General features: G+C 43.9%; 1 long non-coding RNA gene across 6 annotated transcripts in view; it reads left to right on the forward strand.

The window, feature by feature from the left end:
• The first annotated feature begins 2075 nt into the window (after positions 1-2075).
• Positions 2076-26438, forward strand: part of LOC122541286 (uncharacterized) — a 35134-nt gene continuing 10771 nt past the window's right edge. Inside the window, exons 1-4 of one of the 6 annotated variants that reach the window (XR_015753148.1) lie at positions 2076-2271; positions 10723-10894; positions 14963-15138; positions 24223-24274. This is a non-coding gene — a long non-coding RNA (uncharacterized LOC122541286). Of the gene's footprint in view, positions 2272-10722; positions 10895-14938; positions 15139-17628; positions 18975-24222; positions 24275-26438 lie in introns of those variants that run through there. The other 5 variants (XR_015753149.1, XR_015753151.1, XR_015753147.1 and 2 more) reach the window with 5 other exon arrangements.

Genomic DNA, 26438 nt, shown 5'->3' on the forward strand with positions numbered 1-26438 from the left:
CTGAGAAAAACTGGAGGCAATGTAAATCGGGGGAAACACTGCCACTGGGTGGAGTCATCCCTGGCAGCAAATAAGACAGTTGTGGTTCTTTGAGGTCAGACTTCACAGCTGCAGGGCATCTCTGCAGGAGTTCCTCAAAGGAGTGTCTTAGGCCTGACCATCTTCAGTCATTTCATCAATGGACTTCCCTCCATCATAGGGTCAGACATGGGGATATTAGCTAATGGTTACACTGTGTCCAGCAGCATTTGGGACTACTCAGTTACTGAAACACTCCTTTTCCAAATGCAGTGAGACCTGGACAATATGCAGGCTTGGGATGAAAAGTGGCAAATGTGACACATAAATGCCAGACAATGATCAACGCTCATAACAGAGAATCACATAATGTTCCTTTGATATTCAATAGGGTTAACCAATGCTGATTCCTCAAATGTCACCACCTTGGGATTACCATTGACCAGAAACAGAACTGAATTATCCATTTAAATACAGCCGTGACAAGGCAGGGCAGAAGCTAGGAATACTGCAGGGAATAATGCACTTCCTGACTTTCATCTGTCCACCGTCTGGAAGATCCAAGCCAGGAGTGTGGTGGAACATTCCCCATTTGCCGAGATGAGTGAGACTGTAATAACACTCAAGAAGTTTGACACTATCAGGAAAAAAAAAACAGTTCACTTGATGGCCACCGCAACCATCTTATTTCCAGCACTGACTCTCAGTAGCAGCAATGTGTATCCACTACTCGATGCATTGAAGAAATTCACCAAAGTTCCTCAAACAAAACCTTCCAAACCCACAGTCATTGAGAAGGACTTGAGCAGCAAATACATGGGATCAAATACTTGGAATTCCCTTCCAAGTCAATCGTCAAATTGATATGGAAATATATCAGTATCTCTGCTTTGCAACCCTTCATAATGGTATTGTACGTATATATGTACGGCACACAGACAGCAAAAGTTCAAGAAACAGCTTGAACGAGGGGGCATAGCTTTAAATTAATGGGTGGTAGGTATAAGATAGATGTTAGGGGTAGATTCTTTACTCAGCGAGTCCTGAGTTCATGGAATGCCCTGCCAGTAGCAGTGGTGGACTCTCCCTCTTTATGGGCATTTAAACGGGCATTGGATAGGCATATGGAGGATAGTGGGCTAGTATAGGTTAGGTGGGCTTGGATCGGGGCAACATCGAGGGCCAAAGGGCCTGTACTGCGCTGTATTCTTCTGTGTTCTTCTATGTTCTATGTTCTAGCTCACCAACACATTCGCAACAGCAACTAGAGCTGAGCAATAAATGCTGGCCCAGCTAACGATGCCCATGAATGGATTAGAATTCATGAAAGATGTTGTCGAATTATGACTAACGGTGGACACTAGGTTTTAGGTTTTGTGAGTGTCAGCTGGGTGGGTGCAGACAGTACCTTGCTTGTTGTGAAGATCTGAAGCAATGTGCTGTTTGGAACAACCTGTCAGTCTTTCAGAGGCACAGCCTACGTCCGCAGCATCACACAGACATTGAGATTCATATCCCAGATTACTCACATGGGAGACAGATCGAACCAATTTAATATGTCCTCATATCTCGAATATTTGGAAACATAGTTAAATTATTGTTATGAAACAATTAGGTGTGGAATACTTGCATTTAAGAGAAAAATAACTTGATATTTTCAAAGTGCTTGGGACAAGTAATAATTTGATCCTGTGTGTGATAACCAGACTCATTATTTGTGCGCTATGTTTTCATAGGGTTTCACTCTTAAAATTGAACTAAATAAATGGGTGGATTTGCTTATTGGACAATCAAGTGGCTATGATCAAAGGATTTATGATCTTCAATAATGACATTTTTCTGTTAATGATCAATACAATATTGAAAACATCTTCATAACATTTCAAGTTTGAGTTACACACAATAATGTTAGTTGGGACCATGCTGGCCATCAATGTAGATACACAATTCTGTTTGGGCACTGGGATTGTGGAGCTCTCATGCACTGGATATTGTTGATGAGGGATTCAATGCAAGGTGCCATGTAATCCATCATTTTTCTTTCACCTTCAGTAAGGATCTTCTCCAAAGTGGAGAATTAAGAAGCTTATGTGGCACACCAGATGCCAACAACATGGACGAACTTACGAAACTTGGCAACTCCATCAACATGGACGAACTTGGCAGCTCATTTTTATAAATGGTGAAAATTGCACTGACCCTTGTACTAGTCCATTGGCCAATCTGCTCCATCCACTTTCCCCTTGTTCAAGGGTGAGTATAAATTGTCTGTTGTGAAGAAATGTTTGACTAACTGTTCGGATCCAGTCTGGGAGCTGTCTGGAGATATTTAGGAGCTGGTCACTATTTACTGGAGATGCTGGTGTGGTCCAGTAAGACTATATTTAGACTCAGGTCTTGTCAATCGTATCTTTGATGTTTTTGGCATTGCAAAGATCATGTGTTTATTCTTGTGATCATGAATCAGCTGTTTACTGCGGTTACTGAACGGAGTAATAATCAGCTGGTTGCTATAGTTACTAAATTTGGCAACAGTTAGGTGTGCAATCTGATTATTGAATTGAATAATATTCAAATGAAAAAGCATTTTAGTTTGGTTTTATCTGAAGATCCAAAGAACTAAAGAGGGGTTAACTCTTTATTGTATAAAATTTAAAACTGACCTGCAGTATATTTATCACAGACTAATCCAGCAACAATCGAACACAGTCACGCTCACAATCCCGCTTTCCAGACAATTTCCCAGACAAGACTATGATCATCTTAGGGCAGGTCCTATCCGACTGGCAGGACAGAGGCAGCAGAGGGAGCAGCCCCATGGGATACTGTCAAGGTGGTGGTGGTGTGGTACCCTGGAAGTGCTCAGTGTTGGTGCCTGTCCATATGAGGCCTCATGGTATCAAGTTAAACACGGGCACGGAAACATTCTGCTGATTATCAATTAACACATCCGTCGAATTTCCCTGTTTGAACACAACATTGAAAGTGGAAAGAACAAGAACGGACTCTGTGTGGGAAGCTTCAGTGTTCATCACCAAGACAGGCTCAGCAGCAGCACCACATTACAAAGACACTGTATTATGAGGTGTGGCACTGTCTCTGTGTGAATTGGGGCAGAGCTCAAACAGATCGACCAACTTATGACGAGGTGTCCATTAATTTCAGTGGGCCATTTGCAGCATTAGAATTATACCTTGCATAGACAATCATGGAATATCTGACTGGAAAGTTTGAGTTCGAGAAAGGGGTTGGATAGCCTGAGGCCTTTTTTACTCTAGGGCATCAGAGGCTGAGGGATACATTTATTGTGGCTCAAAGGCCTGAGGGACATGGATATGGTAAATAGTCAAGGTCTTCCCCAGGGTCCAAAACTAGAGGGCATGGATTTAAATTGAGAGGGGAAAGATTTCAAAACGATCGGAGGGACTATTCCTTCATGCAGAGGTTTTTTTAGATTAGATTACTTACAGTGTGAAAACAGGCCCTTCGGCCCAACAAGTCCACACCGCCCCGCCGAAGCGCAACCCACCCATACCCCAACATTTACCCCTTACCTAACACTACAGGCAATTTGGCATGGCCAATTCACCTGACCTGCACATCTTTGGACTGTGGGAGGAAACCGGAGCACCCGGAGGAAACCCACACAAACACGGGGAGAACGTGCAAACTCCACACAGTCAGTTGCCTGAGGTGCGAATTGAACCTGGGTCTCTGGCGTTGGGAGGCAGCAGTGCTAACCACTGTGCCGCCCAAGGGTTGATCTATGTGTGGAGCAAAGATATGTAGATGGATACATAAATGGGAAGGGTTTGCAGGCATATGGATCAGGAGCAGGTGGGTGGGACCAATTTAGTTTTGGCTGATGTTAGGCTTGGACTGTTTGCATCGAAGGGTCTGTTTCCATGTTGTATGACCCTATGGATCTATGGTGGAAGCTGATACAATTACAACATTGAAAAGTCATCTGGGTAAGTATATGAATAGGAAGTCTTCAGACTGGTTCAACGACGAGTACAACAGCACTGAATACCAATATATGAGATTCCAAACTGGTGAAGCTACAAAACAAGATTACTTCTGTCTGCAATCAGTGCCGTACAGAGCTCAGCGATCACAAAACCAATGAAATTCTGCTTTCTCCCCACCGATGCTGCCAGACCTGCTGTGTTCCACCAGTAATCTCTGTTTTTGCATCACATCTAGATTAGATTTTCCCCAGTGTGGAAACAAGCCCTTCGGCCCAACCAGTCCACACCGACCTTCCAAAGGGTAACGCACCCAGACACTTTCCCTGTGGCTAATGCACCTAACACAATGGGCAATTGAACATGACCAATTCACCTGACGGGTACATCTTTATACTGTGGGAGGAAACCGAAGCAAACCCACACAGATACGATGAGAATGTGCAAACACCACACAGACAGTTATGCGACGGTGGAATCAAACCTGGGACCCTGGCGCTGTGAGTCAGCAGTGCTAACCACTGTGCCACACATCTGTGGATTTGCAGATCCAAGCTCTGGCAAATTTACTCATAAAAGATAGTGGTCAATTAAACCACGGGGTGAGAAGACTGCTCTCCACCAATTAAAACCTCAGTTATGGGAGAGTCCAGGACATCTGTGCAAAATATTGCACTGAAGCATTTGCAACAATGTTCAACCAAAAATACCAATGCGTACAACCATTTCAGCCTCGTACTGAGGGCCCCATGTTCACAAATTGCAGTGTCCAGCCATTTCAATTGACTCTCCCTAATATTACAGAATTACAGGAGGCACTGGATACTGGAAAGTTTGTGGGTCCTGACAACTTAAATATCGAAATAGCCAAGTCAAATTGTTCAGATACAGCAACAACACTGGCATGGGTGGAGAATGTGAAAAATTACCGAAGCACGTTTTACACAGATAATTGAGGGCAAATCTGATGTTGTCAATTAATGTCTCATCGGTTCATTCTCAACATTGAAATGGGAAGGACGGAGTCATTAACAGGGCTATCATGCAATACCTGGTCAGCAATAACCTCTTGGGTACCGCAAGTGCCATTGATTACAGCCTTAGTTCAAAGAAGTTGGACTCCAGAGGAAAAGGGAGGTGAACCTACACGCACCCCCACTTAATAACAAGGCAGCATTTGACCAAGTGTGACACTAGGAGGTCAAGGAAAATCCACAGTCAACGAAAATCCAAAGAAATATCTCTGCTGTTTGCAGCAATAATCATTTCAGCAATTTCATCTTCAGGACATCACCTCAGGAACATTCTAGGTCTAACCATCTTCACCTGCTTCATCAATGAACACTCAGAAGTCTACCAATGAGCAGTGATAAAGTCATAGAGATGTACAACATGGAAACAGACGTTCGGTCCAACCCGTCCATGCCGACCAGATATCCCTACCCAATCTAGTCCCACCTGCCAGTTCCCGGCCCATATCCCTCCAAACCCTGCCTATTCATATACCCATCCTAATGCCTCTTAAATGTTGCAATTCTACCAGTCTCCACCACTTCCATTGGCAGCTCATTCTATACACATACCATCCTCTGTGTGAAAAAGTTGCCCCATGGGTCTCCTTTATATCTTCCCCCCTCACCCTAAACCTCTGCCCTCTAGTTCTGGACTCCCCGACCCCAGGGAAAAGACTTTGCCTATTTACCCTATCCAAGCCCCTCATTATTTTGTAAACATCTATAAGGTCAACCCTGAGCCACCAACGCTCCCTTTCAAGTTTCACAATATCTTTTCAATACGAAGCAGAACAAAATTGCACGCTATTTTCCAACAGTGGCCTGTACAGCTACAATATGACCTCCCAACACCTGTACTCTTCTCTGTTGATCAGATTATTGAGTATATCAAACGCCTTCTTCACTATCGTATCTCCCTGCGACTCCAACTTTAAGGAGCTATGAAATTGCACTCCTAGGTATCTTTTTTGAGCAACACTCCCTAGGACCATTAAGTGTATAGGTCCTGCTAAGATTTGCTTTCCCAAAATGCAACACCTCACATTTATCTGAATTAAACTCCATCTGCCACTTCTCAGTCCATTGACCCATCAGGTCAAGATGCTGTTGTAATCTGAGTTAACCCTCTTCGATGTCTACTGCACCTCCAATTTTGGTGCAATCTCCAAACGTGCTAACTGTACCTCTTATGCTCGCATCCAAATCATTTATGTAAATGACAAAAAGTAGAGGATACTTTTTGGAATCGATGCTTATGGCACTCCACTGGTCACAACCCTCCATTCTGAAAAACACGCCTCCACCACCACCCTGAGCCAGTTCTGTATCCAAATGGCTAGTTCTGCCTGTATTCCGTGAGATCTAACCTTGCTAATCAGTCTCCCATGGGGAACATTGTCGACTGACTTACTGAAGTCCATATAGATCATATCTACCGCTCTGCCCTTATCAATCCTCCTTTTTACTTCTTCAAAAATCTCTATCAAGTTTGTGAGACATGATTTCCCACGCACAAAGCCACGTTGACCACTTCTAATCAGTCCTCGCCTTTCCAAATACATGTACATCCTGTCCCTCAGGATTCCCTCCAACAACTTGCTCACCACCGACGTCAGGCACACTGGTCTATATTTCTCTGGCCTGCCCTTACCACCCTTCTTAAACCGTGGCACCACGTTAGCCAACCTTCAGTCTTCCGGCACCTCACCTGTGACTACTAATGAAACAAATATCTCAGCAAGAGGCCCAGCAATCACTTCTCTACCTTCCAACAGGGATCCAGGGTACACCTTATCGGGTCCTGGGTTTTTATCGATCTTTACCCCTTTCAAGACATCCAGCACTTCTTCCTCTGTAATATGGACATTTTGCAAGATGTCACCATCGATTTCTCTACAGTCTATATCTTCCAAGTCCACTTCCACAGTAACTACTGATGCAAAGTACATTTTCTACGGCTCCACACAAAGGCCGTCTTGCTGATCTTGAAGGGGTCCTATTCTCTCCCTTGTTACCCTTTTGTCCTTAATGTATTTTTTCAACTCTTTCGATTCTCCTTATTTCTATTTTCCAAAGCTATTTCATGTCCCATTTTTGCCCTCATGAGTTCCCTATTAAATTTACTGCTCCTTCCTTTATACTCTTCTAAGTATTCACTCGATCTATCCTGTATATACCTTACATATGCTTCATTCTATTTCTTAATGAAACCCTCAATTTCTTCAGTTATCCAGCATTCCATATACTGACCAGCCTTTCCTTTCACCCTAACAGGAATATACTTTCTCAAGATTCTCGTTGTCTCATTTCTGGAAGGCTTCCCATTTTCCACATTAATTTTTACCTATGAACATCTGTCCCCATCAGCTTTCGAAAGTTCTTGCCTCATACCGTCAAAATTGGTCTTTCTCCAACTTAGAACTTCTACTTTTCGATCTTGTCTATCCTTTTACATCATTATTTTAAATCTAATAGAATTATGGTCGCTGGCGCCAAATTGCTCCCCCACTGACACCTGTGCTTTATTTCCCAAATATAGGTCAAGTTTTGCACCTTCTCTCGTAGATATATACACATACTGAATCAGAAAATTGTCTTGCACCTACTTAACAAATCCTTCTCCATCTAAACCCTTAACACTATGGCAGTCCCAGTCTATGTTCGCAAAGTTAACATCCCCGAACATAACCAGAGCTGAAAAATGTGTTGCTGGAAAAGCGCAGCAGGTCAGGCAGCATCCAAAGATCAGGAGAATCGACGTTTCGGGTATAAGCCCTTCTTCAGGAATGAGGAAGGTGTGCCAAGCAGACTAAGATAAAAGGTAGGGAGGAGGGACTTGGGGAGGGGCGTTGGGAATGCGATAGGTGGAAGGACGTTAAGGTGAGGGTGATAGGCAGGAGAGGGGGTCGGGAAGAAGATTGTATATCAAGAAGGCGTTGAGGGTTGGGATAAGGTGAGGGGAGGGGAAATCTCCCGTCCACTGCCTCCAACCTCATATTCTCACAACCCCGCACCGCCCGTTTCTACCTCCTGCCCAAAATCCACAAACCTGACAGCCCCGGCCGACCCATTGCCTCAGCCTGCTCCTGCCCCACAGAACTCATCTCTGCATACCTCGACACTGTCCTGTCCCCTTAGTCTAAGAACTCTCCACTTACGTTCGGGACACCACCCACGCCCTCCACCTCCTCCATGATTTTCGATTCCCCAGTCCCCAATGCCTTATCTTCACCATGAAAGTCCAATCCCTATACACCTCCATCCCCCCATCACGAAGGCCTCAATGCCCTCCGCTTCTTCCTTTCCCGCAGAACCAACCAGTACCCTTCCACTGACACCCTCCTTCGACTGACTGAACTGGTCCTCACTCTGAACAACTTCTCTTTCCAATCCTCCCACTTCCTCCAAACCAAAGGAGTAGCCATGGGCACCCACATGGGCCCCAGCTATGCCTGCCTCTTTGTTGGATATGTGGAACAGTCCATCTTCCGCAGCTACACTGGCACCATCCCCGACCTTTTCCTCCACTACATCGATGACTGTATCGGCACTACGTTGTGCTCCCACGAGGAGGTTGAACAGTTCATCCACTTTACTAACAGCTTCCACCCTGACCTCAAATTTACCTGGACTGTCTCAGACTCCTCCCTCCCCTTCCTAGACCTCTCCATTTCTATCTCGGGCGACCGACCCAACACGGACATTTACTATAAACCGACCGACTCCCACAGCTACCTAGATTACACCTCCTCCCACCCTGTCCCTTGGAAAAACGCCATCCCATATTTCCAATTCCTTGGCCTCCGCCGCATCTGCTCCTTGGATGCTGTCTGACCTGCTGCGCTTTTCCAGCAACACATTTTTCAGCTCTGATTTCCAACATCTGCCGTCCTCACTTTCCCCTAACATAACCAGCCTATTATTCTTTCGGATAGCTGAGACATCCTTGCAAGTTTGTTTCTCAATTTCCCTCTGACTATTAGGGGGACTATAATACAATCCCAATAAGATTGTCATCCCTTTCTTATTTCTCAGTTCCACCCAAATAACTTCCCTGGATGTATTTCCGGGAATATCCTCCCTCAGCACAGCTGTAATGCTATCCCTTATCAAAACTGCCACTCCCCCTCCTCTCTTGCCTCCCGTTCTATCCTTCCTGCGGCATTTATATCCTGGAACATTAAGTTGCCAGACCTGCCCATCCCTGAGCCATGTTTCTGTAATTGCTATGATATCCCAGTCCCATGTTCCTAACCATGCCCTGAGTTCATCTGCGTTCCCTGTTAGGCCCCTTGCGTTGAAATAAATGCAGTTTAATTTATTAGTCCTACCTTGTCAATGCCTGCCCTGACTGTTTGACTCGCTTCTGTTCTCAAATGTATCGGTCTCAGCACCAGTCTCAACTGCACCAGTTGAGCCGGGTTCGATTCCTGGCAATTGCAAGGTTGCAATTTTAAATTGACCACCAAGAGGATAAATGAGGGTAGAGCAGTGGATGTTGTCCAAATGGACTTTAGTAAGGCCTTTGACAAGGTGCCAAATGGCAGGCTAGTCGTGAATGTAAGGTCACATGGCATACAGGGAGTCCGAGTTAATTGGACTCAAAGTTGACTCAATGGTATCAAAGAGGGTAATTGTGGAAGGTCGTTTCTTGGACTGGTGTCCTGTGGCTATTGGTGAGCCACAGGGTCCGGTGCTGGGACCTTTGGTATTTGTAATTTGCACAAATGTGCATGTCCAAGGCATGATGAGTAAATTTGCAGATGACACAAGATTCGGAGGTATTGATAACAAGCAAGGTTATTTTTTACAGGGAATTGGGCAGAGGATTGTCTCTTCAATACAGATAAATGTGAGGTTTTAAACTTTGGAAAGTAAAATCCAGGTAAGACTTATACCATAAATGCTAAGGTCCTGAGGAGTGTTATGGAACAAAGGGACTCAGGAGTACAATTACATCGTCCTTTGAACAGGTAGTCAGATTGGTGAAGAAGGCGTTTAGCATACTGGTCTACATCAGTCAAGGCAACGAGTGCAGAAGTTATAGCTATATAAATCATTGGTGTTGTCGCACTTGGAGTATTGTGTTCAGTTTTGGGCAGCATGTTATAGAAAAGACATAGCTAATACAGGAAATAGTGCAAAGATGATTGACGAAGATGTTACCAGGATTAATAGGCCTGAGTTAGAGGGAGAGCTTTTCCAAGCTAGGACTTTATTCCTTGGAATGTCGAAGAATGGGGACTGACCGATTGATGTGTATAAAATCATGAGGGGTAGACATAGGATGAATGCTTATAGCCTTTTTACCCAGGTTTCGAGAATTTTAAGTGAGAGAGTATCGGTTGAGGGTGAGAAGGGAAAGATGTAGGAAGGACATGAGGGGCAACGTCTTCACACAGAAAGTGAATGGAATGAGTTGACAGAAAAAAATGGTTGAGGGAGGTACAATAACAACATTTAAAATTCATTTGTAAATGTACAGGGATGAGAAGGGTTCAGAAGGAGTTGAACTAAATGTGGGCAATTGGAACTAGCGCATGATCAGCATGGAACAGGCCGAAGGGCCTGTTTCCGTGCTATATTAGTGTATGACTTTATGAACAGAAAAAACCCAAGCTGAAAGGATGTCATGGATTATTGACTTGCCCTGTTACTAAAAAAGTATGTCATTCTATGAAAAATATATCATTCAAATTGTTCCTTATTTTTCATAATGACAGGTGTGAGGACTCCTTTGTGGAACTGGGAAAGTAGCGCTTAGTAAAAGAAATGTGAGTGCTTGAAATCAAAACAGAAGCTGAGGTGGATATGATCGAGAGCATCAAGTTCCTGGGAGTGGCGATAACCAACAATCTGTCCTGGATCACTGACGGAAATGTGAGGATCAAGGAGGTACAATAATGCCATTTCTTTCTCAGGTTGCTTGGGAACTTCAGCATGTCCATAAGGACTCTCACCAACCTTTTCACATGTACCACAGCAAACATTCCATCTGGGATCATCACAGCTTAGTGCGGCAACTTCTCCACCCCGGACTGAAACTTCTCCACCCTGGACAAGGCCCAGACCATCACACAAGCCAACCTCCTGTCCATTGACTACACCTGCACTTCTCGTTCCTGGAAATACAGCCAATATCATCAAATATCACTCCTTTCATGGATGTAATCTCTTCCAACCTGTTGTAATCAGATGTAATCTTCTTTGCTGTCCAGTACGTCTCCAAATTTCATGTTATCTGCAAACTTACTAACTACACCTTCTATGTTCACATCTAAATCATTTATATAAATAGTGAAAAGACCGTGGATTCAGCACCAATCCTTGTAGCACTCCACTGGTCACAGGCCTCAAGTCTGTAAAGCAACCCTCCACCACCCTGTCTTCTACCTTCGAGCAAAACTTTCTCCAATCACCCTAAAAATTACGTCCCCTCGTCAAAGCCATTTCTGCCCTGGGAGAAGTCTGACTATTCACTCTCTATGCCTCATCATTTTGTATACTTCCATCAAGGCACCTCTCACTCTTTTTCGCTACAATTAGAGAAAAGCCTTAACTCTCTCCACCATTCTTAATAAGCCACGCCCTCCAGACCAGGAGCATCCTGGTAAATCTCCTCTGTACCCTCTCTGAAACTTCCACGTCCTTTCTATAATGAGGCGGCCAGAACTGAATACAATCTAACCAGGGCCGTATCCAAAATGCGAGTTCTCCCAATATAATATGTAATTGAGTCTTGCTAACCGATCTATAATGAGGAAGCTTGTCGAATGCCTTACTGAAGTCCGGATAGATCATGTCCACCACTCTGCCCTCTTCATTACTTCTTCAGATCCTGTTCCTCAGGTTCCCTCCAACAACTTACCCACCACTGATGTCAGTTTCACTGGTCTATACTTTTCTGGCGTTTTCTGACATAAGAGCAGCACATTAGCCACCTCCAGTCTTCCAGGACCTCATTGTGCCTACTGACGATCCAAATATCTCAGCAAGGGCCGCACCAATCACTTCCTTAGCTTCCCACAGACTTCTAGGATACACCTGATCAGCTACTGGGAATTTATCCACCCTCATGTGTGTTAGGACATCCAGCTCATCCTCTCTAATATGGACATTTTTCAAGGTGTCACTATCTATTTCCCAACATTCTATATCTTCCATGTCCATCCCCACAGTAAACACTGATGCAAAATACTCATTGCATATCCCACCCACGTCCTGCAATGCCACACAAAGGGCACCTCGCAGATCAGAAAGGCAGCCTATTCTCTCCCTGGTTGCCCTTTTGTCCTGTATGTATTTATAAATTCCTTGGGATTCTCCTGAACCCTATCTGCCAAAGCTATCTTCTATCCCCTTTTACACCCCCCCCCCCCCCCCCCGTTATTTTCCTCAAGTATACTTTTCTCGGGAGTCACTCGATCACTGCTCTCTACACCTGAAACATTCTTCCTTTTTCTGAACCAAAACCTCAATTTCTCTGGTCATTCAGCATTTCCTATACGTACCTTGCCTTTCACCATAAAATGAATGCATTGTGTCTGGACTCATTATGTAATTTCTGAAGGCTTCCTATTTTCTAGCTGTCATTTTATATGCATGCATCTACTCCCTCCATCCATTTTTGCAGGTTCTTGCCTAATACCTTTATAATTGACCTTCCTCCAATTTAGAACTGTAACTTTTAGATCTGATCCATCCGTTCCCATCATTACTTTAATATGAATAGAATTATGGTTACTTGCCCCAAAGTTCTTCCCCACTGACAACTGTCATTTGCCCTGCCTTCTTTCCCAAGAGAAGTTGCAAAACCTCACCTGCTCTCGATACATCTGCATACGGAATCAAAAACAAATTCTTGCACATTCTTAACAAATTGCTTTCCATCTAAACCCTTAATATTTCAGCAGTCTCAGTCTACGTTTGGAAAGGTAAAATCCCCACTACAACCACCATATTATTTTTAACAGGTAACGGAGACAGAATTTGGAACAGTAGAGCCCTTCGGCCCTCGCACCTTTTATCCAATTCTGAGATAAAACTAACCTACACCCTCTTCATTTTCCTCACTTATCATCCATAAGCCTATCCACAAGTTGCATAAATGTCCCTAATGTATCTGGCTCTGACATCCATTTCCCCGCCCATTCCCCCCCCCCCCCCCCCCACCCACAACAAAACTTTCTCCAATCACCCTAAAAATTATGTCCCCTCGTCAAAGCCATTTCTGCCCTGGGAGAAGTCTGACTATTCACTCTCTATGCCTCATCATTTTGTATACTTCCATCAAGGCACCTCTCACTCTTTTTCGCTACAATTAGAGAAAAGCCTTAACTCTCTCCACCATTCTTAATAAGCCACGCCCTCCAGACCAGGAGCATCCTGGTAAATCTCCTCTGTACCCTCTCTGAAACTTCCACGTCCTTTCTATAATGAGGCGGCCAGAACTGAATACAATATTCCAGTGTGATCTAACCAGGAATATAGAGCTGCAGCAATAACCTCGCGACTTAAACTCAATTCCCTTGCGAGTGAAACCGACCACAGCATTTGCCTTCTTAACAATCATATCAATTTGGGTAGCAACTTTGAGGGATCTATGGATATGGTCTCCAAGATCGCGCTATTCCTCCACACTGCCAAGAATCCTTACTTTGACCATGTTTTCTACATTTAAATTCGGCCTTCAAAACTAATCACTTCACACTTCTCCAGGTTCAACTCCATCTGCCACTTACCAGCCCAGTTCTGAATCCTGTCAATGTCCTGTTGAAACCTACAACAGCCCTCCTCACTAACCATCACTCCACCAACCTTCATGCCATCAACAAACCCACCCTTCCATTTAATCATCCAATCATTCACAAAAGTCACGAAGAGCAGAGGTCCCACAAAAATCTCTGCGAGTCCACTGGTCACCGAGCTCCGCTAATTACTTTCCATCTTCCATGAGCCTTTGTCTTCTAATGGGCCTGCCAATTCTGTAACCAGACAGCCAGGTTTCCCGGTATCCCTTACTTTCTGAATGAACCGACCATGGGGAACCTTATCAAATGGCTTGCTAAAATCCATAAACACCGCATTCACTGGTCTACCTTTATCAATATGTTTTGTCACATTTTCTAAGATTCCATGAGGCTTTTGACGCATGACATTTTCTAAGATTCCATGAGGCTTTTGACGCATGACTTGCCCCTCACAAAACAATGCTGACTATCTGTAATCAAACTATGGTAATCAAAGTAATCATAAATCCTGTCTCAGAATCCTCTTCAATAATTTGCCCACCACAGAGTAATAGTGGTCTGTAATTCCCAGTATTACTTCTAATACTGACTTGAACAAGGGAATAGCATTTGTAATCTTCAAATCATCACCGTACAAACTTGTTTCTCCTTTTTCCATTGACTACTGTGAAGACTACTGTCCATAGACTTAAAACGTGTCCTTAAACATTTAGACTAAAATGTAATATTCAATTACAGAACACATTTGCTGCACACTGAAAATAGAAAGGCAGGGAGGTTACGGTGATTAAGAACACTTGCTTGAACATCAGTTATTCTGTATGAACAGGATACCGAGTGATAACATTCATGGGGAAAACCCTTTGTGAAATTATAAGTGTTTGATTCTGACCTAATTTCGAAACTTGATATCAATTAACGTCTCTCCCGAATTATTGTCGTTCACTGTTATCTGTGTAGTTCAGAACATGCAGTGCTTTTTTTTTCTAATCTTGCCTGTTTGTGATAGTTGAGCAGAGTAGCTTGCCAGAGCTGTTGAAGAGCTGATGGCCTACTATCCTGGGTTATTAGAACCCAGTTAGTTTAGCTTATAATTATCAGTGTTATGTTCTAACAGCAATGTTATTACTAAATAAAGGGGATGACTAACATTAAACTAAACTGTATGTAAGAAGTATATTTATTCCAGTCTACCAAAAAATATGATCTCCAGGACGAATCAAGAGAGGCTAACAGGTTGATTCAACAATGCATTCCCTGGGCCGTCTCAAATCTGTTCTTTATCAATTTGGTGCTACGAGCAGGGTTCCAACAAGGGATACGTTTGAGTGAAACTGGAAAAGAGGACCTTCACCTAAGGGTTGGACTTGAGACCAATCGGCCCACAAGGTAAGATTATACCTTGATTGCTCTCGATCTGCATCTTTGTGTGCTGCTTCCCCCATTACAGTCTCACGGTACCCTGACAGAACCCTAAATGAGATAGTTTAAATCGGTACTTAAAACAGAATTTTATTGGGTTGGAGCCCCTGTAGATCAATAGTTGTTTGAAGATTTCAACGCAATTAGGATAAATAAGGGTGTAACCTTAGATAAGACAGAAGGCAAATGTCCCCCAACAGAAATAATAAGTCTGTATCCTAACTATGAGAAACAATGCAGCAGAATATCGGCTGCAGCTGCTCAACAGAATAAGGATTGGCCTCTAAGAGGCACATGTGATTTAACTCTACTCATTAAAATTGAACAAGGCATTTGAGAAAAAAATGAAAAAGGAAAGTAAGCAGAAAGAGGTCATATCAAAGTGGAAAAGGGTAGCTCGGGAAAAATCCATGCAGTCATCGTGGAGACAACACTGTAAGAGAAAGGAGAATTAGAGTGTGAGGGGGAGTTGAAATGTTGGGTCACATTGCGGTGGGGTCGATTGGTGCGGGTCTCCCAGAGATGTTCCCGAAAGCGCTGTGCTAGGAGGCGTCCAGTCTCCTTCCATCGTAGTGGAGACCACATTGGGAGCAACGGAGACAATAAATGAGAGTGGTGGATGTGCAGGTAAAACTTTGATGGATGTGGAAGGCTCTTTTAGGGCCTTGGATGGAGGTGCGGGAGGAGGTGTGGGCGCAGGTTTGGCAATTCTTGAGGTGGCAGGGGAAGGTGCCAGGACGGGAGGGTCGGTTGTTGGAGGGCGAGGACCTGACCAGTTCGTCACGGAGGGAACTTTTTTTGCAGAAAGTGGAAAAGGGTGGGGAGGAAAATACATCTCTGGTGGTGGGGTCCGTTTGGAGGTGGGGAAAATGTCATCGGATGATGTGGTTTATTCGAAGGTCGGTAGGGTGGAAGATGAGTACCAGGAGGGTTCTGCCCTTGTTACCGTTGTAGGGGTGTGGTTTGAGGGCGGAGGTGCAGGATGTGAACGTGATGCGTTGGAGGGCATCTTTAACCACGTGGGAACGGAAATTGTTGTTCCTAAAGAAGGAAGACATTAGTGGTTTCTGTGATGGAACTGGTCCTCCTGGGAGCAGATACGGGGGAGGTGGAGGAATTGGGAATACGGTGTGGGATTTTTTAAGGAGGTTGAGTGGGAAGATATTTAATCCAGGTAGCTGTGGGAGTCGGTGGGTTGTAAAAATTGTCAGTGTCAAGTTGGTCGATATTAACGGAGCTGGAGAGGTCCAGGAAGGTGTCAGAAATGATCCAGGTGAATTTAAGGCCAGGTTGGAATGTGTTGGTGAAGTTGATGAATTGCTCAACCTCCTCGCAGTCATTAGTGTAGCAGAGGAAGAGGTGGGGAGTGGTGCCGGTGTAAATACGGAAGAAGGAGTGTTCTTCGTCGCCAACAAACGTGCAGGCACAGCTGGGGCCCATACGGGTACCCATGGCTATCCCTTTGGTCTGGAAGAAGTGGGAGACTTCGAAGGAGAAATTGTAAAGGGTGAGGACCAGTTCAGCCAAACGAATGAGAGTGTCAGTGGAAGGGTACTGGTGGGATGTTGGGAGAGGAAGAAACGTAGGGCTTGGAGGCCCTGGTCTTGGTGGATGGTGGTGTAGACGGATTTGATATCATGGTGAAGATGAGGCGTTGGGGGCCAGCGAAACGGACGTCTTGGAGGAGGTGGAGGGCGTGTGTGGTGTCTCGAATGTATGTGGGGAGTTCCTGGACTCAGGGTGATAGGACAGTGTCGAGATCGGTAGAGATGAGTTCAGTGGGGCAGGAGCATGCTGAGACAATGTGTCGGCCAGTGTGGTCAGGCTTGTGGATCTTGGGAAGGAGGTAGAATCGGGCGGTACGGGGTTCCTGGACTATGAGGTTGGAAGCTGTGGGTGGGAGATCTCCTAAGGTGAATACCTCTCCATCTCCATTAATGATGAGCGACTTGATACTGACATTTTTTACAAACCCACCGACTCCCACAGCTACCTGGGATACACCTATTCCCACCCTCCTTTCTGACCTATCACCTCCATCCCTACCCCATTCAACTATTGCACTTTATGCTACTTCCTCCCCACCCCACCTCCCCTCTCATTTATCTCTGCACTCTGCAAACACCCTGCCTCTATTCCTGATGAAGGGCTTTTGCCTGAAACGTCGATTTTCCTGCTCCTCGGACGCTGCCTGACCTGCTGTGCTTTTCCAGCACCACTCTAATCTAGAAACCTGTACTAATACCATTGGAAGTCATGAATGCAGTTGCCCAGCTGAAACTCATTTAAACTACTCAAATTGTGTATCCAAACATCACTCTTGACCTTATTATCATCCTCGCATCATTTCTATGCAAGCCATTGTGAGATGACAATTCTGTAACCTCACCTGCTCTGTCAATGGACAACTGATACTTTGAAATGCTTGTCTGTCCTCTCTCTAAATAAACCATATAGATTGCAGCATTGAACACATAGTACCGAAATCATCAAACTCTAAGGCACCAATTGCCAGGAGATTGGCCACCTGTATATTTTCGATGCAATCCTCTCCTATCCGACCGTCTGCCACCGATAGAAATACCTTTACACGATTCCTGTATTCAGTAGCTGCTGTAATGAACAAGATAAGCTGGAAAGATGAAGAAAGACCAAAAATACTATGCCCTGTCAATTCTCTTTCTGTTATTAATAGTTTCTTTATTCAAGCTAAACCCCTGATCCATGTGTCATCTGCTCACTCTTCCGTCATTCTGATGTGCAGTGGTATGAGTAGGACACACCCACTTATGCAATCCCTCATTTTTGATGGAAAAGCCCATTCGATTTAATACACTTGGACACTAGATGATTGCTAGCACCCACTGTTTACAAGATTCAGCTCTCGATTTGAGTGGACTAGTCATTCACTCACAGAAGTGCACCTTTGGAACTCCTTTTAGCCTTGCAAAAACAAAGCTTACCCATAGTTAACCAATGACTGGTACAGACATTGTGCCCTAGTACACACCGTACCACTGTTCACCATCCACCATGAAGTACCTGAAGTAGATGATGAATGGAACGTCCACCAACATTTGAATCAGTACAGAACAAAAAGTAGAGAAAAAACAAAACGGGTCTTACACAACTGCTTCCAGCAACAAATCTGGTGGTACAAGTTGCTGTGAGGTCTTATTCCTGAGTTGGGTGTTGAAATAGCGTATGATTTCGAAAAACTTTTCAACTCAACTGCCCACGCTTTGAAGCTGGTGAACGAAGAGTTACAGGAGACCCGAATGGTGATGATTCAGAATTGGTTCGTGCTAGATTACCTCCTTGTTAAAGTGGCCTGAAATGTTGTGCCATATCAATGAGTTCTCGAAAGACATTTTGGACGATACAAATGTTAACAACAAAACGGGTCAAGATTCAGTGAAGATACCTACCGCACCATCGTCCAATTCAGATGGATGAACTGTTACTTGCTGGCAATGGTCTATGTGCGGATGGATCGTGTAGGACACACTGATGGTCCTTGGTCTCATCCTAGGAATATACATTGCCATCCGCTTCTGCATGCAATTGACTGTATATTGTTTTTCATCTAAGCTATAGAGGAATCTGGTTAAGTGACCCTTCGCTACCTCTGTACCTCCATGCCTGACATTTAATACTGAAATCCAGTATCTTTCAAACTATGCTCCTCCGAATGATGACTCGCCAGAGGAAGTACTTCACTTGTCGAGGAGACAAATCAATTAAATGGTCTAATTATACTTGTACAAGCCATGTAATTTTCATTAAATGACAAAAGGAGGGATTAAGAAAGTCTAAAGCCTAAAAACCTGTCTTTGAATTCAAAATTACATTTCAGTTCAAATGTTTTAGAATACGTTTGCTGCACACTAGAAAATAGACAGGCAGGGAGGGTAAGGCAATGAAGAACATTTGCCTTAATAGCAGTCAATCTGTATAAACAGGACACAGAGTGATAACATTCACAGCTGTTCCTTTGTGAAATTAATAAGTGTTGATTCTGACTTCGAAACGAAACTGTATCAATTAACTTCTCTCCTGAATTATTGCCCTTTCACTGTTATCTATCTAGTTCAGAACATGCAGTGCTTTTGTATACTTTTGTATAAAGTGAACCTGTTTGTAATAGTTCAAAGTAGCTTGCCAGGGCTCTTGAAGAGCTGATGTCCTACTCTTCTGGGTTATTAGAACCCAGTTAGTTTAGCTTATTGGTGTCAGTGTTATGTTGCAACAGTGATGCCATTAATAAGAAAAGGGGATGGCTAAAATTAAAGTAGACTGTCTGTAAGACGAATTTTATTCCAGGCTACCAAAAAGTACGATCACCGGGATGAATCAAGAGAGCCTTACAGTTTGAGTCCACAAAGGATTCCTTGGGCCGCCTCAAATCTGTACTTTATTCATGGGGGTTCGATAGTACAATCGCAATAAGGGAAAGCATCCCTTTCTTACTTCTCAGTTCCACCCAAATAACTTCCCTGGACATATTTCCAGTGATAACCTCCCCAAGTGTAGCCGTAATGCTACTCATTATCAAGAACACCATACCGCATCTTTTCACTCCATCTCCACCACAACCACTACCAAACCCCCTCCGTCCCCACCATTACCGTCTCCCCTGGACTGGGCGGAGGTGTTAGGAGACTGGAGGATTGACAACATTATGGCTTTCTTTCAAACAGAGTTGCCATGATGTGTGTTTGGGGTGCGAAAATTCACACTACACCAAGTTATAGTCCAACAGATTTATTTTAAATCCCAAGTTGATGTTTATGAAACAAGCTCTCCGTTCTTGCTGCTGGCAATCTGTTAGAATTGGAGAATTATCTCTGAGTTGGAGCCTACCCAGTTCCAGGGGCTTTATCTTGTATTGTGTCGTATCTCCACTGGGAAACTTTGATTACATCGTCATTTTTTTTCATATCATTTTCAACAAACCAATTACACCAAAAGGTTTTTTTTTAAATGATGTGACATCACTGAGATTTACTTCTGTATTTGAATACCCCAAGAACTGGGTTAATCTGATCTTATTGGGTCTCAAATGTTAGCTTTAATTCATATTCACCAACAAGATTTGTATTATTTCACTTAGATTAGATTAGATTACTCAGATTAGATTTTGTGGAATCAGGCCCTTCAGCCCAACAAGTCCACACTGACCCGCCGAAGCGCAACCCACCCCTACGTTTACCCCTTCACCTAACACTGTGGGCAATTTACCATGGCCAATTCACCTAACCTGCACATTTTTCGACTGTGGGAGGAAACCGGAGCACCCGGAGGAAACGCACGCAGACAGTGGGAGAATGTACAAATTCCACACAGTCAGTTGCCTCAGGCGGGAAATGAACCCGGGTCTGTGGCGCTGTGAGGCAGCAGTGCTAACCACTGTGCCACCGTGCCGCCCAAAATATCTAAATACCTTTTGACATTCTTTTTAGCGATGACCTTCATTTTACTGAGGTCATTCAGTCATTCAGTACCTCATCCTATAGATCACTTTGAGAGCTGTTCTCCTGCACACTGTTATCCCACTGTTTTCCTTGTTTATTCAGTTATACAACTTACTTGGAAAATTCTATCTGTGAATGAGAACTCTAGTACTGAATCTCAATCTGACACTGATAACACCAACAGCTGGAACTCTCACTGCGTTACATTTTCTCAAAAGAAAAAGCGAAAATAAACTAGACCTTTACGTTTAAAATCGTACAATGATGCCATCATACAGGACAGAGATGGCTCAGCGCACAATTAAGTTTGTCCCCCGAAAATGACACTGCCTCAGCACTTAGTCAACAACAATGTTATTGCAGTGCCTCATCCAAGGACTTCATAAAGCCCTTGAGGATTTCTCCCTCATTTACCGTCCCTGGGCACTGCTGTTTCAGCCTCTATCATCCTTTGGGTGGCATGTCCCCTCTATACCCTCAGCCTTTCACCTTCAAGTTATACATCGAACATAGAACATTACAGCACAGAACAGGCCCTTCGGCCCACGATGTTGTGCCGAACATTTGTCCTTATACTACATTGTTATTGCCCTTTCGACTAAGGGAAACAGCTGCTTTCTATTCGCCCTGTTCATATCCCTCTTAGTTTTACATGCCCCGATCTCTGCTCTAACGAAAGCAGCTTAAGGTTATACAGCCTCCCCTTCACAGCTAAATTGCTTCAGCCCCAGCACCATTCTCCTTTACATTCCCTCTAGTGCGATCCCATCCCCCCTATGGTGCTGTGACCCGAACGACAATACTCCAATTGTGGCCTAACCAACGGCCTGTACAGCTGCAACAGGACCTCCCTGCTCTTATAATTGCTCCCTTGACTTTTAAATGATTGTGTCCTGTATGCCTTGATACAGATTCTATGAACCTGTCCTGGTGCCTTCAGGGATCTGTTAACAAGTAGCTCAAGAGCTCGCTGTTTCTCTGAGCTTCCTTGTGCCTGAAACATTGATTCTCCGGTTACTTGGATGCTGCCTGGCTTACCTGACTAGTCAGAGAGTCAGGCTGTGTATGTTTTGTGGTGTACTATTCCAGCACCACACTCTCAACTCTGATCTCCAGCATCTGCAGTCCTCACTTTTTCCTAATTGAATACTTCTTTGTCTGGTAATTCTGCCAAAACATATCACCTCTTGTTTATCAGTGTTAAATATCATCCATCACTTATCTGCCCATCAGACCAATCTGCCTATTGCTACCTGTAACCTCAGATTTTTTTATTCACTACTAATGACCAGGTCAATATTTGTGTTGTCTGTAAATTTATCATTCTCATGTTTCCTCCTCCCCTACTCTGTCCCTCACAAAACATATACACTACGACTCTCTGGCATCTCTCTTCCATCCCTTGACATCTCTGTTTCTATTTCTTGAGTCAGACTGGCCACCAATGTCTAATATAACCCCACCAACTCTCACAGTTACCTGGACTATTCAAACTCACACCCTGTTTCCTGCACAGACTCTATTCCATTCATGCACTTCCTCTGTCTCTATCACATTTGCTCCAATGAGACTAGGTTCAATAAGTGAGCCTCTGAAATGTTCACCTTCTTCCTCAACCGAGGATTCCCAGCTCCATTGTTTACAGGGCCATCAGCCGGGTTGAACCTATCCCCTGCACTTCGGTAGGTTTCCCATTGTCCTTACATACCATCCCACCAGCAACCACGTCCAGGGGATCATTAGCCACCATCTCCAGTGAAATGCTACCACCAGGCACATAATCTTCTTCCTTCCCTTTTAAGCCTTCTACAGGGACCATTCACTTCAGGAAACCCTCATCCACTCTCCCTTCATTTCTATACCCCAACCCCCAGCAGCCTCACGGCACCTTCCCCTGCAACCTCAGAAGATGTAACACCTGCTCATTTAGCTACACTCTCCTCAGTATCCAAGGGCCCAAACACACCTTCCAGGTGAAGGAGCACTTTACCTGCACTTCACTCAATCTTGTCTACTCACATGCAGTCTCCTCTACACTGGGGAAACGAAGACGTCTGGGTGACATCTTCGCAGAACATCCACTTTCTGTTCGCAATAAAAGACACTGAGCTTCCAGTTGCCTGCCACTTTAACACATCGCTCTGTTCCCTGGCCAACAGCTCTGTCGCAGGCTTGCTGCAGTGCTCCAAGGAAGCTCAGTGCAGGCTGAAAGGAAAACACCACATCTCCTGTTTGGGGACCCTGCAGCTTTCTGGACTCAATATTGGGTTCAATAACTTTAGGGCCTGGACCCTGTCCTATCCTTGCCTCCAACGCCCACCCAAAACCTTATCACATAATCGGCTATTACATGCTACACATTGTTAACTACTTACAGTCTCCAAATACAGCTATTCACCCTCCTAGCCAGACTCTTATCCACTCTTCCCTGTCCAACTGTTCTTCTCTCTCTTTGGGCTCTATCGCTACCTCTTGTTTACTCCTTACACCCTCCTCCCAACTTATCTTCTAGAATTAGTATTAGATTATCATTTATTGTCACATGTACTCAAGTACAAAAGTACAGGAGTACAATGAAAAGTTTTATAATGTCACATCTTATGGTGCCATCTTCGGTATTAGTATCTTGGTACAAATCTTAGATACTGTTATGAATTCCAACAGTGTATGGTCACTTTAAAATAGAAAGTATTTTGTGAATTTAAGGTGCAGTAACAGCTGCTAGAATACAGAACAGCTCAGAGACAGGCTCTGCCAAAATAGATACGTGTGATAATTGTCTAGTAAATCGATCCCTGCGTTTTGGTTGCTGTTGTGTCACCAATTCGAATTTAACCAATTAGATTAAATTATGCCTAGGATACCAAAACTCAATTGAGTTGAATTTAGTGTGTTGACAATATCAGACCAATGAGAGGGTACGATGTTGATGGAATAAAACTTTTAAAAATTATTCAGTGGAAGTGCCATCTGAAGAAATAAACACCTTGGTCTAAAAGAAAATCCCCGAAGGCACAATCTATCAAAGGAACATTTTCCCGTAAAAGCAGTAAGGAGTAAGAAGACAATCCAGGAAGAAGACAGCAGAATGTGAAGGTCAGAGGGTAGGGAGAGGTTCAGAAGGCCAGCAGGAAGGCAGCAGAGTGGGAATGTCAGAGGGAAGGGAGAGGTTCAAAAGGCTATTAGGAAGACAGCAAAATGGGAAGGTCAGAGGGAAGGGAGAGCTTCAGAAGGCCGGCAGGAAGACAGCAGAATAGGAATATCAGAGGGAAAGGAGAGGTTCAGAAGGCTGGCAGGAAGGCAACAGAATGGGAAGGTCAGAGGGAAGGGAAAAGTTCAGAAGGTCGGCAGGAAGACAGCAGAATGGGAAGGTCAGAGGGAAGACAACAGAAGAGACTTACGGACTGTGAAGGATATATTGATTTGATATTTAAGAATTGAGTTATTGGAGCAGCCTCCTTAAAGAGTTGGGGCAGATAGGGGCTCGATAAGGTAAGGGAGCTCGGATTTTTTAATAGTTAGTTTTGATTTATGTATTTATTAGAGTTAGAAAAATAAGTTGTTCTTTTTTCCTTAGACGGTGAAAATCAGGGATTCTCTTCCCTCGCACACTAATAGCAGATTACGAGGTGAGTTGAGGCGAGTTTTTTCTGGGTGTTTTATTCTTAATTATATGAGGGGTTTTGAACTCCACATCATAACAGATTGGGGGCTCGTCAGGGATTTGGACAGGTTTAGATGAATCAGGATGGATCAGGTCTGGGATTTGGACAGATTTGGGTTGCAAAATGTCCCATCAGATTAAAATGCTCTTGGGGATTAGTGTTCTCGATCATTAAATAAACTTCAGGTGAAAGAAATCTGTTTAATTTCCACTACTTTTAGTTGGACAGATTAAAAGTGAGAGAAAGTGCACTTTCAGTTTCTATATGTTTTCCAGGCGTTGAAAGAAGTGACTTTGGGAGTTTGACAAAAGGTGAGCGAGGAAAAGCTGATGCAATTGTCAGACAAACAGTCCGTGGATTTGCCTGTGTCTCTGAAAAACAAAAGTTGAGGTTGTTACTGAAATAACTTGACATTTAAATCTGCTGGAAAGGCCATTAAAATCATTGGACCTGGATAAAATTCAGTTGGACATGAAGCAGTTTGATTCAGAGGAAAAAGAAAGGGAGAGAAGTTTCTTAGCAGAGGAGAACAGAGAGAAAGAGGAGAGAGAGAGAGAGAAAGAGACAGAGAGAAAGTTTGCACTTCCTAAGTTGCGAAATAGTCAAGAAAGTCAAATTAACAGGATGGAGGTGAAGGGAGAAGGCAGAGATGTATACAAATATGTTAAAACGTTGCCACATTTCGATGAAAAAGATGTCAAAGCTTTTTTTGTTATTTCCTTTGAAAAAAATGGTGAGGCAGATAGAGTGGACTGAGAACTTATAGGTAATACTAGATCAGACTCAGCTATAAGGCAGAGATGGTGAGGTATTTGTAGCACTGTCAGATGAGGAGTCAAGAGATTAAGCAAATATCAAACAGGCTATTTTGTGTGCCTATGAATTGGTACCAGAAGCATATAGACAGCAGTCCTGAAACATAAAGAAGGAACCAGGTTTGACTTATATGAGTTTGAAAGAATTAAACATCACAATTTTGGCAGATCTTAAAATAGATAATGACGCTGTAAAAGTTATTATTTTACTGGAGGAATTTAAAAATTCTAGGGATGATAATAACTTAAGTGGATGAACAGAAAGTTGAAGACGTTGGGGTGATGGATTCTCAGGGGAAAGCAGCACGAACAGTCAAGTTTCCAGTACGGAGACCGGCTCAAATGCAATGACGGGTACTTAGGTTTCCGAGAGTTCAATTGTGATAGGGGACTTTCTAGTCTGAGGCACAGACAAACATTTCTGTGGCCAACAGCGAAAAATTCAGAGCGGTGAGCTGCTTCCCTGGTGTCAGGATCAAGGATGTCTGAGAAAAGGTGCAGAGGTGGGGTGGGGGGGGGGTGGGGTGGGGAATGTATTTGGAGGGGCCAGCCAGAGGTCACTTGTACACATTGGAACCCACAACATATGAAGCGAAAACGATGAGATTCTGAAGGAAGACTATCGAAAGTTAGGCAGGAATTTAAAAAGGAGGTCCTCGAGGGTAGTAATATCTGATATACTACCGGTGTTATGAGCTAGTGAGGGGAGGAATAGAAGGATAGAACAGACGAGTGCATAGCAGAGGAGCTGGTGCATGGGAGAAGGATTCACATTTTTGGAACATTGGAATCTCTTATGGGGTAGAAGTGACCTGTACAAGAAGGACGGATTGCAACTAAATTGGAAGGAGACTAATATACTGGCAGGGAAATTTGCTGGAGCTGCTCAGGAGGATTTAAAATTGTAAGATTGGGGGAGGTGGTACCAGGGAGGTAGTGGTACCAGGGAGGTGGTACCAGGGAGGTAGTGGTACCAGGGAGGTAGTGGTACCAGGGAGGTGGTACCAGGGAGGTAGTGGTACCAGGGAGGTTGTGGTACCAGGGAGGTTGTGGTACCAGGGAGGTAGTGGTACCAGGGAGGTAGTGGTACCAGGGAGGTGGTACCAGGGAGGTAGTGGTATCAGGGAGGTGGTACCAGGGAGGTAGTGAGGAAAGAGATCAATCTGAGACTCGTACAGTTGAGAACAGAAGTGAACAAAGCCGATAATAAGGTAGGACTAAAAAATTAAACTGCATTTATTTCAATGCAAGACGCCTAACAGAGAAAGCAGAAGAACTCAGGGCATGGTTAAGAAAATGTGAGAGGGATATCA

The sequence above is a fragment of the Chiloscyllium plagiosum genome, unplaced genomic scaffold, assembly GCF_037043375.1.
Source record: "Chiloscyllium plagiosum isolate Xiang-an unplaced genomic scaffold, Cpla_swu_hap1 HiC_scaffold_35, whole genome shotgun sequence".
In the NCBI taxonomy this organism is placed as follows: Eukaryota; Metazoa; Chordata; class Chondrichthyes; order Orectolobiformes; family Hemiscylliidae; genus Chiloscyllium; species Chiloscyllium plagiosum.